The sequence below is a fragment of the Triticum dicoccoides genome, chromosome 1B (assembly GCF_002162155.2).
Source record: "Triticum dicoccoides isolate Atlit2015 ecotype Zavitan chromosome 1B, WEW_v2.0, whole genome shotgun sequence".
Lineage (NCBI taxonomy): Eukaryota > Viridiplantae > Streptophyta > Magnoliopsida > Poales > Poaceae > Triticum > Triticum dicoccoides.
Window position 1 is genome coordinate 73,207,780 of NC_041381.1, and position 14,089 is coordinate 73,221,868.

A 14,089-nucleotide genomic window follows, 5' to 3' on the forward strand; every position below is an offset into this window, starting at 1 on the left:
GGTGGATTTGGAGTGGATCTCGTTTGGATCCAGGCCGCGCGTGCCCGTGCCCTGTTTTGGGCCTGGCCCAACAGCGCTCAGCACCGTGTATGGCCCAGGCCCGGGGGCTCCTGTCGGTGTACTAAAGTAGGGGTACCTTAGTACCCCGAACTTGGGCACGGGCGGTTGCAGCGTCCCGCGGCAAGGCTTGCCGGACGCCCAACAAGACCCTCTGTCATTCCTATTTTACTGCTATTCGAGAACAAAGTATCAACTTTGAAGAACAAGGCCCCGGCAAGAGAAGCTCGCCGGGAAGAGCAAGACCCCGGCAAGAGGAGCTTGCCGGGAAGGCCAACCAAGGCGCTTCAGAAAACTTGCTACGACGCCCCGCGCGTCCCGGCAAGACCCGACGAGCGGCAAGCTCGCGGGTGCGGCAAGATAGCAACCGCGGCAAGGCGCTTGCCGCGGCGAAGCCACCACTCTGCGCCCACGCTCCAGCTCACCCGGCGACGTGTCGCCACAGGATCGTTCCTGGTGCACGTGGCGTGCAGCTATGCAGCCTAGCGGTGCGAGGTGGCGAGCGAAGGCGACTAGGAGGCCATCGTGGCGATCGGTGGCGCCCCTAACGGTCGTTTCCTGCACTGTTGGGGCGACCAGACGGGCATTAAATGCTCTTGTCCCCTGCTGTCAGAGTTAGGTAGGGGGACACTGTTGACAGCAGTTGTACCAACCCGCATTTTTACCTTTCTACCCCTCTCTCTGCATTGCCACCTGTCGGTGACCCCTTTAGACTATAAAAAGGAGGCCCGTGCGCACGTAGAAGGGGTTCGGGTTTTTCGGTTCGGTCAGTTCGACTCATTGGAAACCACAGCATACCCACGCTTTCAAGCAAGAACAAATACAAACACAAAGCAGCAGTAGGAGTTTTATCTCTCCGGAGAGCTCCGAAGCTGGGTAAAAATCTCCCCCGCGTGCCTGCGCCTCGATCTGCTCTGCACGCGCGCCCCGCTCCCTTGCCGGACTAGAAGGGCCCCCTGCCCCATAGGCGCTCGTTCCCCACGACACCTCGCATAATGCACGTGGCCATGACTCCAATCGTCGTCAATCCGGAATGGGCCAGTAACCTTATCCAGCCCATCAGATATTGGACGCTCCTATCATCTTCCCGTTGAGGGCTCCGCGGGCGCCAACTCAGGCGTTTCTTCAAAGGAGTGTGGCTGAACTCTGGGAGGCCGACCCGAACTGGGTCCGGCAATGGGGCGTCTACCACATAAAACCATTCCGAAGGCCAGTCTTCGGACGCCTTCTTCGGGGTTCCGGATAGATATCCGGTCCCGGCGATGCGCCATATTTCGGCTCCGCCCACTTGATATATCAACCCCTCGTGAGAACGAGGTACGAGGCAAAACAATCTCTTCCACATCGCAAAATGGGGCTCGATGCCCAAGAACAGCTCGCAAAGAGCTACGAAACCCGCAATGTGCAGAATGCAGGCGGGCGTAAGGTGATGAAGCTGGAGTCCGTAGAACTCCAGAAGCCCCAGAGAAACGGATGTATGGGAAATCCGAGCCCCCTTATTAGATAAGGGACGAAGCACACCCGCTCTCATTTGGAGGGACTGGGGTTGCTCTCCGCCTTCTTTCCACCTTTGTAGGTGGCCAGCCCGGCTCGAACCGGGACCATAAAGGCCGGAGGAAGGTATCCCTCCGCTTGGAGCTTCACCAGCTCGCTGGAGTGGATTTTTGTCAAAAGCGCGAGAAGAGGAGCCGTGTCGACGGCCCATGATGGAGTGGATTTTTGTCAAAAGCACTCCGATGAGTACTCGCGGAAGGAGGATGATGTGATTCGGATATGGATTCTTGCCTCTCTTATAGGCAGCCTATTCGTGCAGCTTGGGGGTAAAACATAAAAATACCCTGGCTTTTCACATTCACGCGACACGTGGAAGAGGGCCATTATTGGGCGTGGAAGCCAAGGAGAGCAGCATTTATAAGGAAGCCGGACAAAATTCGGCAAGCACATGGAATTTGGAGGAGAACCCGCCTTGCAACGCCGAAGACAATATGCGCGCTGGATTAATCGTCATTGAAGCCTGGTTAAGGGGCTACTGAGGGAGTCCTGGACTAGGGGGTGTCCGGATAGCCGAACTATCATCATCAGCCGGACTCCAAGACTACAAGATTGAAGACTTCGTCCCGTGTTCGGATGGGACTTTCCTTGGCGTGGAAGGCAAGCTTGGCGACACGGATATGTAGATCTCCTACCATTGTAGCCAACTCTGTGTAACCCTAGCCCTCTCCGGTGTCTATATAAACTGGAGGGTTTTAGTCCGTAGAACAACAACAACAACAACAACAACAATAACAACACTCATACCATAGGCTAGCTTCTAGGGTTTAGCCTCCTTGATCTCGTGGTAGATCCACTCTTGTACTACCCATATCATCAATATCAATCAAGCAGGAGTAGGGTTTTACCTCCATCGAGAGGGCCCGAACCTGGGTAAAAACATCGTGTCCCTTGTCTCCTGTTACCATCCGCCTAGATGCACAGTTCGGGACCCCCTACCCGAGATCCGCCGGTTTTGACACCGACACCTACCAAACCATGGTCGATGCCCCCCTCTCCCCTACCGCGCGCGCGATCTGATTCGTGCATTCTTATTGTCCACAACCCAAACCCCACCGATCGTACGTCTGCACCGTTGGATGCTCCCAGATCGAACGACAACCCCTCGCCCTTTTGACAACACATGCAGTACATGGGTAAGCACTGTGCGCATGCGTCGTGCTAGCTCACACTTCCTTCTCTACTATGTTTTCTAAACAGGCTACCGTTTCCTGCCACTCCTCTCATCAGTTTCCCGCCTCTTCTGCCATCAGTTTCCCGCTACCACTGTCAGTGCTCATTGAAGGCTAGGCAGCGACACACCAACCATGTAAATATCGCACACAGTTTCTAAAAGCAGAAATGTGCGTGATAGGTGGGAGTAGGTCCCATAGGGTGACCAACGTGAAACACCTTAAAGGCAAGGAGGCAATTCCTATCAGCAAGGTGCCGGTTTCCATCCGCTAGCCTAGTCGAATAGAACGCAGAAGTTAAGCACGCTCGGGCTGGAGTAGTCCAAGGATGGGTGACCCGATGGGAAGTTGCATATCTCAGGATTCATTTAATCGCCATGACATGGTCATTATAGAGATAAAGAGATAAATATCTCTATATTGACCTGACATGATGATTATACAAACCTTGGGATCCTTGTTTTGCTAATTTGTAGAATAAGTTTTTATAGGTTATTTTTGCTGTAAATCACCACGACTGCGCAAGCGCGAGGCACATAGTGGAGGTACTGGCTTAGCCCTGTGTGATGCAAGTCCGCTATAAAATCACCACGACTGTGCAAGCTAAAGGCGGGCAAGTTTATTTAGAAATTAGGACGAACCGTGTGCGATAGACCAACTAGAGAGAAATATAAAAACAAACTACCCGCCTTGAGCGTTGCAAAAATCAGTGCTTCCGCCTCTTTTCCTTATTATCATCCACGCATATTCTTATTGGACCGTGCACGATCATGGGAACTCCCTCCCCGCATCAATTCCTTTACCCAAATTTTAGTAGCCGCCGTACTTCAACCGTCGCCCACACTCCTCCAGCACCAACCTTATAGTAAAATTGCAGTAGCCGAGGCATTTGAATTGTCGCCCTCCCTCGTCCACGACCATCTCCAGCCACCATTACTAAAATTTTCAGTAGTCGTAGCATATCCTCAAACACAACCATCCACCCTCCATAGTCCCCCCACCAGGCCCCCTCCCCCCTCGAACCCTAGCTCGCGGCCGCCCGTTCCTCATAGCTTAGATAATAAACTTTAGGTTACCCCGTGATTTCCATACCTTCGCCCCACTCCCCTAAGTTTTTACATGAGGCTTGCGGTGTCCCTCCCCGCCAGATCCACATCTCGTGCTCCATAATGTCGCAGCCTAAGCTCGGCCATGTATCCCGGGGAGCCGGACGAGCGTTCGGCCCAGAAGAGGTTTATCATGGCCTCTCCAGTGGACGTTGGCGAGGTGGCCGTCGTTCGCCCCAACCTGTCAATCCCGGAGCTACACGTTGCCGTGGAAGCCAACGAAGACGTTGACTATGTTGCCATGTTGAAGGCTTCATGTCGGTGTCAAAACCGGCGGATCTCGGGTAGGGGGTCCTGAACTGGGCGTCTAGGCGGATGGTAACAGGAGACGACAGACACGATGTTTTACCCAGGTTCGGGCCCTCTCGATGAAGGTAAAACCCTACTCCTGCTTGATTAATATTGATGATATGGGTAGTACAAGAGTGGATCTACCACGAGATCAAGGAGGCTAAACCCTAGAAGCTAGCCTATGGTATGGTTGTTGAGATGTAATCTTCGTCCTACGGACTAAGGCCCTCCGGTTTATATAGACACCGGAGAGGCTAGGGTTACACAGAGTCGGTTACAATAGTAGGAGATCTACGTATCCGTATCGCCAAGCTTGCCTTCCACGCCAAGTAAAGTACCTTCCGGACACAAGCCGAAGTCTTCAATCTTGTATCTTCGTAGTCTTGGAGTCCGGCGGACATTGATAGTCCGGCTGTCCGAACACCCCCTAGTCCAGGACTCCCTCAGTAGCCCCTGAACCAGTCTTCAATGACGATAAGTCCGGCGTGCGTAATGTTCGGCATTGCAAGGCGGGTTCCTCCCTTGAATAATCCAGAGAAGATAATGAACACCAGGATAGTGTCCGGCTCTGCAAAATAAATTCCACATTCCACCGTAGAGAGAATAAAATGTACACTTAGTTCAATCTGCTGACGTATTATGCGGCGCGACATCACATCGCCACCAGGCCTTTGTTTGAATTACTATACCACCTCAGCATGTTTAGCGAAGCGGTTTCCTTGGCACGTCTTGTCGAAGCAGAGATCGTGTTCCCCTTATTCCGGGATTCTCATTAATACGTGCGTGCGTAACCCAATCGTGCCATTGACTGTGGCGCTTGGGAGATAAGAGAGTTTTACCAGGCGGTGGGGGACGCATAGTTTCGTCCGCCTATATATAAGCGATAAGGATTCACCTTCTCACCTACGCCTTCTTCCTCCTTTGCTTATCCATCCCCGCGAATTCAAGCTCCAACGCCCGAACTCGCGCATCTCACCTCGACCTTCCCCGAATATGTCTGGAGTGGGAGGTAAATGGTTAGCCTCCACCGTCAAGGAGGAGGACATCACCAAGCTGCGCAGCGCCGGATACCTTTCCGGCGATATCGCGCATCGGCTGCCCAACGAGGGGCAGCTCATCCCTACCCCCGAGCCTCATGAGAGGGTCGTCTTCCTTCCCCACTTCCTCCGCGGACTGGGCTTTCCGCTCCATCCATTTGTCCGGGGGCTCATGTTTTACTACGGCCTGGATTTCCACGATCTGGCGCCGAACTTTATCCTCAACATCTCGACGTTTATCGTCGTGTGCGAGGCCTTTCTCTGCATCCGGCCCCACTTCGCCCTGTGGCTCAAGACCTATAACGTCAAGCCGAAGGTTGTGAAGGGTACGCAAGCGGAATGCGGAGGCGCTATGGTGGGCAAATTGCCCAACATCCCTTGGCTAGAAGGGACCTTCGTGGACTCCGTCAAGGGGTGGCAATCAGGGTGGTTCTATATCACCGAGCCGTGCAAATCCACATGGGCGGCGGCCCCCGAGTTTAGATCTGGCATCCCCACGCAGCTCACCTCCTGGAAGCAGAAGGGCTTGCAGTGGGGGAATCCGGTGGAGGTGACGGGACTCCGAGCTTGTATCAAGAAGATGGTGAGCAATAAGCTCAGGCTCGTCGACGTGGTCCAAGTCATGCTCATCCGGCGGATCCTCCCATGCCAAGAATGGGCATTTAATTTATGGGAGTTCAATCCGGAACTGCACCAGGCGCTAAGCGAACTCTTCGATACAACATACGAAGGCGCCTGGTGGGTGCTGTTCAAGGGCGCCGAAGCCCCCGCGTCCGCGACCAAAGACCGCGGATTCAGCTCGCAGAATCCAACTGACGAGGTAAGTGATTCAACCCCATTACGGGACACTTGTGATACTTAGATCGACTCTAATGAGGCTTCATTCTGCCTCTTCCTTTGACAGGAATGGATGGAGAAGGCCAAGCTGCTTATCAGCCCGGCTCCCATGCCAGAAGACCTAGCGAACGCCCGCTTAGCAGGGCTGCTGGTTCCGGCACCGCACGTGGTGCCGGAGAAGAAGGCCAAGAAGGTGGCCGCGGGGACTCGAAAGAGTTCCCGCAATCAAGCGTCTGACGACGACGAGGACTCCTCTTCCGAAGACGAGGAGGAGGAGTACTCTCTCCCGGAGGAGGGAGAGAAGAAAAGGAAGGCTTCCCCAATCGGGGGGGCCGAAGGTTCCAAGAGGGGGAGAACTATCCCCCCGGACAGTTCCGCCAACATCAGCGTTGGTGAGGATGAGCGGCCTCCAAGGGCCAGGCGTCCGGCAAGATCGTAAGTATCCGGATCCTTGATGTGTAATTTCTTTTATGTCATGTAGTATCCTTCTAATGCCGCATTCTGCCCGCAGTCCGGCCAATGATGATCTCCCCAACTCATCGAGCGGGTCATTGGCCTCGTCGGATGTAAATTCCATCCCGACTGCCTCCACCCCATGCGCCGACGAGGACGCCGAAGTGGGATGCCAAAGAGGGACCCATCAGGAGGAGGCTCCGGAGGCGCCGTCAGGCAGCCGCCCGGACTTCGTGCCGGACTCTACATCGGAACCAGCAGTGGTTCCAGAGTCCGGCAAGCAGCCCCTTCGAAAGAAGGGCAGGACCGTGACGCCGGCGGCCTCCGTCCAACCGGAGGCGCCGGATAACCTGCTGGAGGCGTTTAAAGGCGCTTCCATCGAGGAAGAACACCGCACTCTCATGAGTGTGGTGATTGAGAAGGTTCAGCTCGCGAAAAGCGGGCTGACCGAAGCCTGCAGTAGCCTTTTAACAGGCTTTGATAGTAGCCCCTGATGCTTGGTTCGGTGTTCGGAAAGAAAAGCCGGACTAAGGATCTATAACAAGATATACGCAGGGTTGCTAAAAAATATGTCAATATGGGTTTGCAGGCTGCGCTGTTAACCTCTGCCGCATTAACAGCGGAGGTTGACAGGCTGAAAAAGAATCTCGAGCGGTCCGAGCAAGAACTCGGCCATGCAAAGAAGCAGCTCGAGGAAAAAGAAAGTGAGTAACACCTCTTTGAATAAGTACCTTACAGAAAAGGGTTTTGGTTGCAAAAATGAACAAGGATAATATGTGTACTGCAGGGGCCACTAAGGAGGTGGCAGCCCTGAAGGATGCCGTGTCCATGGCCGAACGCAATGCGGCCGCGGAACGAGCTGAGCGAGAAAAGCAAGTGGCACTAGTGGCGGAAGTTCGGCAAGAGTTCCAGGTTCTCATGGAAAAACATGAGAGTTTGGAGCGCGACTCCAAGACTCGAGAGTCCGAGCTTGCCTCGGCTCTCGAAAGTGCCAAGTCCGCCAAGGCCGAGGCCCAGAAGGCCCTTCAGGAGGTTGAGGACATAAAGAAGATAGCGGCGGGTAAGGCGTTTTTCATGCAAAGCAGGCATGTTAATGTGAACTACCGGATACTTACCCGAATTCGGCGCTCTCCAGGGGCATTTGTAGATCTGCCGCGTAGTGCGGCTGATGCCGCCGCATTCTATCGTGGCGAGGAGGGGAGTTCGACGGAGAAGGTCTTCTGGTCTCAGTATACTGAGGCCGGCCATCCGGTGCCCCCAAGTGACCAGCTGAAGCAGCTGATCGAACTCCACAAAGTAGCTGAGGAGGCCATGAAGGGCCTCATAGTCCGGCTGTGGCCTGGACAGGCCATGCCTGGTAGCTACTTTGGCCTCGTGCAGCGGCTGGTGGATGCATGCCCTAGGCTGGATGTAGTCAAGCACTCCGCCTGTATCGAAGGTGCTCGTCGGGCCCTTGCCCGCATAAAGGTGCAATGGGGCAAATTGGATGCGGAGAAGCTTCTCACGGACCCACCGCCACCGGGCAAGGAGTATCGCACGCCGGAGAAGTATTATAATATTGTCCTGAAGGGAGCCTGCAATATTGCAGATGAGTGCTCCCGAAATGTAATCTTTGAGTGAACTCGCTGTGTATTTATCCTGTGCGCTGAAAACTTCGTTCATATGCGCCATGAGCAACGCTTGTTTAATTTAAAATATTACCTTCTGTGCGGCCGTTTATAAAATCTGAGAGATGGCATGTCGTTGGCTTCAGCCCCCAAGCCACAAGTGCTGGGGTGTTCGGTGATAAACTTGAGCACTCTTGTTCCCATATTTGGGTCCATCTAGGGAGGCGCTCAATACGACGAACAAGGCAACCGGACTTATAATGCTTGAACACTCTCACTTAGCCATAGAATTCTATAATTTTAAATTTCGGCGAAGCCCCTGGTATTCGGAAGACCGAATCTGGGGCGCTATCCACGCCTTCATCGGACATAATCCGGAACTTCGCTCGAAGCGGCGTGAGTCTTTAAGGACCCGAAAAAACCTCTCGAACAGCGACCAGTCTCTCGCCTTATCATGCCGGTCAGTTTTAGCTTTCTCCACTGAGGCGTTAACCTGGCTCAACCGGGGCGCAATCGCAGTGGTTCTCCCAGTGCTACCTTAGCCGACGGAATGGAATCGTAAGGAGCCAAACATGGGAGCCGGGCAAACCCAAGTATTGACCCAAGACATGATTCGGACCCGATTCATATAATTCTATAAGTTCGGGGTGCCGCACTTGTGAAAGTGTTCGGACTTAATCACACCATAATCTGGGGAACATAAGCCCCTGGTGTATTCGGCCGTACCAAAATATACGGGTGCCAGATGTCATATAATGAGTATATATATATAGAATGTGATGAAATTGCGAAAAATGCCTTCTAGCAGGATTGTAGATCGTTTGTCTTTGCCGACCTTTTCGCTTCGACCTCGGGACCCTAGAGTCCGGAGTGTGTCCGAATACCTTTTTGGTTAAGAAACAACCGTGGTATGCATGGAGACCAGGCGTAGGGGTCATTAGTGCTTTATCAGACAAGTGCCCAGCTAGTTATGTTATATTACATGGTTAGTAAGAAACATCTTCCAGGGAGAATAGTTCCGTTAAGGGTTCCTTTCCCTGGGAGGCATGCCCTAAAGTGCATGTCCGGACTGCAAGGAAAGCAGTAAAACATCTGGGGGCAAATAGATAAATAGGTAAAAAGTCATCTTTTAAGTCACCGACCGAATATTCCCTTAAGAACGCTAGCTTTCGGCTTCACCCAGTCTGAGGTACACATCCGGCTGACCCGGCAGTAACAATCACAGAGGAGCTCCCTTTACCTCCTAGCCGAACAATCGGGAACGTAGGGGTAAGCACAGGAGCCAGGCAACCCAGCTTGGCCAAAACTTAAGTCATATCGATGCATATAATGGCGAATAAAAGGTACATGTGGAAGCTTGACACATGTGCTGGGTATAAAACCCGTACAATTGAGCTTCTGTAAAAGAAGCCCCCAGGAATAATGAGTGCGGATGGCACATCATGCGTATGCAAAGAATGCAAAAATAGGCCCAGAGCATTATTAATGAAAGAAAAGTCTGCAAGTAGAGCGGACTGATACAAATAGTGCGGTAAGCAAGGGATTTGGACTAAATAAACATGTCCCCCTCCAGGGATGAGCTGCGGGTTTGGTGTATATAGTTGAATTTAATGCTCGTAATGGTGACCACCTGAGTGTTCGTCGCAGCCTTCTTTAGTCCCTGACTGTTGCATCGTGAGTTCGGCGAGTTCGCCGTTGGACAGGGCTTCTGGTAAATGGAGTCCTGTATACGCAAAAGAAGAAAAGATAAAAAATAAAACCAAGGGGGGCGCTCGCATGAGCCCCTAGTGTGGTCAAGCCGCACTCTTTGGTCCTTGTGATCGAGCCCCTCCCCTGCGCCCATGGTATCTCCAAAGCGTAATGATGTACGCGGAGTGTTATTCTTGTGATCATGCGCGGGCGAGGGTTGGGGCCGCATTGCTACGCGTGCTCTGATCACGCCAGGTGGTCTTGGTTAGTGTTGCTCCGGGCGCGTTTTGATGTATCCAGCTTTTTAATTGGCGGACTAGAGAGCTGCCGTAGAAGGCTACTCTGTATTTCTGCCGCGAGAGCCGCTGTATGTTCCTCCGTTCGGAGGGAGCGTTCCGTATTCCCATTGACTGTAATGATTCCACGAGGGCCTGGCATCTTGAGCTTTAGGTATGCATAATGCGGCACCGCGTTGAATTTTGCAAACGCGGTTCGTCCGAGCAGGGCATGATAGCCGCTACAGAACAGGACTATGTCGAAGATTAACTTTTCGCTTCGGAAATTATCCGGGGATCCGAAGACCACTTCCAGTGTGACTGAGCTTGTGCAGTTAGCTTCCACTCCTGAGATGACACCTTTAAAGGTTGTCTTTGTAGGTTTTGATCCTGGATGGGTCTATGCCCATTTTGCGCACCGTGTCCTGGTAAAGCAGGTTCAGGCTGCTGCCGCCGTCCATCAGGACTCTTGTGAGGTGAAATCCATCGACGATTGGGTCTAAGACCAATGCGGCGAATCCGCCATGGCGTATGCTGGTCGGATGGTCTCTTCGATCGAAAGTGATCGGACAGGAGGACCATGGATTGAACTTTGGGGCGACTGGCTCCATCGCATAGAAATCCCGTAGTGCGCGCTTCCTCTCCCTCTTGGGTATATGGGTCGCGTAAATCATATTCACCATCCGCACTTGTGGGGGGAAACCCTTCTGTCCTCTATTGTTCGGCGGCCGGGTCTCTTCCTCGTTGTCGCTATTTAGCCCCTTGTCATTGTGTTCGGCAATTAACTTGCCAGCCTGCTTGACCACCCAACAATCTCTATTGGTGTGATTAGCTGGCTTTTCGGGGGTGCCATGTATCTGGCATGAGCGGTCGAGTATTCGGTCCAAATTGGACGGACCCGGAGTGGTTCTTTTAAATGGCTTCTTTCGTTGACCGGGTTTGGAGCCTCGGAATCCGGCATTGACTGCCGTATCCTCCTTGTCGTCGCCGTTAATGCGGCGCTTGTTTTTGATTCGACGTGACCTGCCGTTGTTGTCCTTAGTGCCCGGACTGCCAGGATTTTTGCGGAGATTGTTGCTGCGGGCTAGCCAGCTATCCTCTCCCGCACAAAAGCGGGTCATTAATGATGTGAGGGCTGCCATAGATTTTGGCTTCTCCTGCCCCAGGTGCCGGGCTAGCCATTCGTCCCGGATGTTATGTTTGAAGGCTGCAAGGGCCTCCGCATCCGGACAGTCGACGATTTGATTTTTCTTCGTCAAGAACCGTGTCCAGAATTGTCTGGCCGATTCGTCTGGCTATTGAATAATGTGGCTTAGGTCATCGGCGTCTGGTGGTCACACATACGTGCCTTGAAAGTTATCAAGGAATGCGGCCTCCAGGTCTTCCCAACACCCAATTGACTCTGCGAGCAGGCTGTTAAGCCAATGCCGAGCTGGTCCTTTAAGCTTGAGTGGGAGATACTTGATGGCATGTAGGTCATCACCGCGGGCCATATGAATATGGAGAAGATAGTTTTCGATCCAAACTGCGGTGTCTGTTGTGCCATCGTAGGATTCGATGTTTACGGGTTTAAACCCTTCGGGGATCTGATGATCCATTACTTCATCAGTGAAGCATAGAGGATGTGCGGCGCCCCTGTATTGAGCGATGTCGCGACGCAGCTCAAGGGAGCGCTGTCTGCTGTGTTCGGCCCGGCCAGGATTATTGTATCCGGCACGGCGGTATTCGTCGTGGGTCGTAGGGCGCCCACGTGATCCATAGATGGATCTGGATTGTCTTGCTTTGTCCTCCAATATGTCTCGCAAGTCCGGCGCGTTCCCTTTTGGTTTCGTACTCTTGGATCGATGCCGGGGTACGGTCTTGGCTGGGGGCCTGAATGCCTCTCTGTCGCGACCACGGGGTGGTCGGTCAGCCATGTCGTGCGCTGGTGATGAAGGTATGTATGCTTCCTCCTCTAATCGGGGGAGCAGCTTGCGTCTTGGGTAACTTTTGGAGGGACGTTCGAGTTTGTATTCTTCGGCCGCGAGGACCTCGGCCCATCGATCGGCCAGCAGATCTTGATCAGCTTGGAGCTGTTGCTGCTTTTTCTTCAGGCTATTTGCCGTGGCGATAAGCCTGCGCTTGAAGCGCTCTTGTTCGACGGGATCCTCAGGTACGACGAATTCGTCATCGTTGAGGCTTGCTTCGTCTTCAGAGGGAGGCATGTAGTTATCATCCTCAACCCCTTCGTTTGCTGCCCTCTCGTGGGGGCTTGCTTCCGCCTCCTCCTGCGCTGAGTCGTGCAGGAGAGGGTTGTCTTCGGCACTCTCTGGAGTGTTATTATCTCCTGTGCCGGAATCTCCGTTTTTGCTGTGGCGAGATTTAGAGCGGCGCCGCTGACGCCGGCGCTTGGGCTGCTTCTTTAGAGAATCTGCCTCCGCTGTTTTTTCGCCATCCCCTTCCTTTGGGGTATCCACCATGTATACGTCATATGATGAGGTGGCCTTCCAGTGCCCTATAGGTGCTGGCTCTTGCTCGTCTCCGGCATCGTCGTCCATAGCATCGATGTCGTCGGAGTCGTAGTCTAGCATGTCGGTTAAATCCTCGACAGTGGCTACAAAGTGGGTGGTGGGTGGGCTCTGCATTTCTTCGTCGTCCGAACTCCAACCGTCCTGGCCATAATCCGGCCAGGATCCTCCTGATAGCGAGAGATGCTTCAGGGAATTCAGGATATCGCCAAAAGGCGAGTGCTGGAAGATGTCCGCGGCGGAGGATTCCATAGCCGGCGCCCGATCCGGATTAATTGGTAGGGGCGCGGGAGGCTCGGAGTCCGGCGAGGAGTCCGGCGCCTCGGGATCACGAGTTTCGCGAGGGACAAGATAGGTATTTGGCTCCATCGCCGTGGATGTTGAAGCCCCCAGGGCGGCGTCTATCCACCGGCCCTTGACGTGGGCGATCGGCTCCGGGCTAGTGGCCGAAGCGGATCCGAGTGCGGCCACCAAAGCACTGTCCGGCGGCAGAGCTAGATCATGCCCATCGTCACAGTGCGGCGCGCTTGGCTGTGGCTCGAGTCCGTCGAAGATCAAGCCTCCGTGGTTATCGGCCATGAAGTTTAAGCTTCCAAATCTGACCTGACGGCCAGGGGCGTAGCTTTCGATCTGCTCCAGATGGCCAAGAGAATTGGCCCGCAGTGCAAAGCCGCTGAATACGAAGATCTGTCCGGGGAGAAAAATCTCACCCTGGACAGCGTTGGTGGTTGAAGATGCCATCGAGCCTATCGGTGACGACACAGAGGAACTCTCAATGAAAGCACCAATGTCGGTGTCAAAACCGGCGGATCTCGGGTAGGGGGTCCCGAACTGTGCGTCTAGGCGGATGGTAACAGGAGACGAGGGACACGATGTTTTACCCAGGTTCGGGCCCTCTCGATGGAGGTAAAACCCTACTCCTGCTTGATTAATATTGATGATATGGGTAGTACAAGAGTGGATCTACCACGAGATCAAGGAGGCTAAACCCTAGAAGCTAGCCTATGGTATGGTTGTTGAGATGTAATCTTCGTCCTACGGACTAAGGCCCTCCGGTTTATATAGACACCGGAGAGGCTAGGGTTACACAGAGTCGGTTACAATAGTAGGAGATCTACGTATCCGTATCGCCAAGCTTGCCTTCCACGCCAAGTAAAGTACCTTCCGGACACGAGCCGGAGTCTTCAATCTTGTATCTTCGTAGTCTTGGAGTCCGGCGGACATTGATAGTCCAGCTGTCCGAACACCCCCTAGTCCAGGACTCCCTCACTTCATGTCAGCGGGCTTGCGTATTACTGTATCTCGGGAAAGCTGGCTACGACATCAAGCTCGTCGACAGCGATGGCTTCACGCAGGCCATGTCACAGGTTACGTGGTCCATCCCCGACCCCTCTTGTTCAACCACCGTCGATCTCTTCGACTGCCCTGCCGATGATCTCCTCCGCCAAGTGGTCAAGGATTTGTGATCCTTATACGCCATCGAGCCCATTTTGTCATTTTTGAAGGA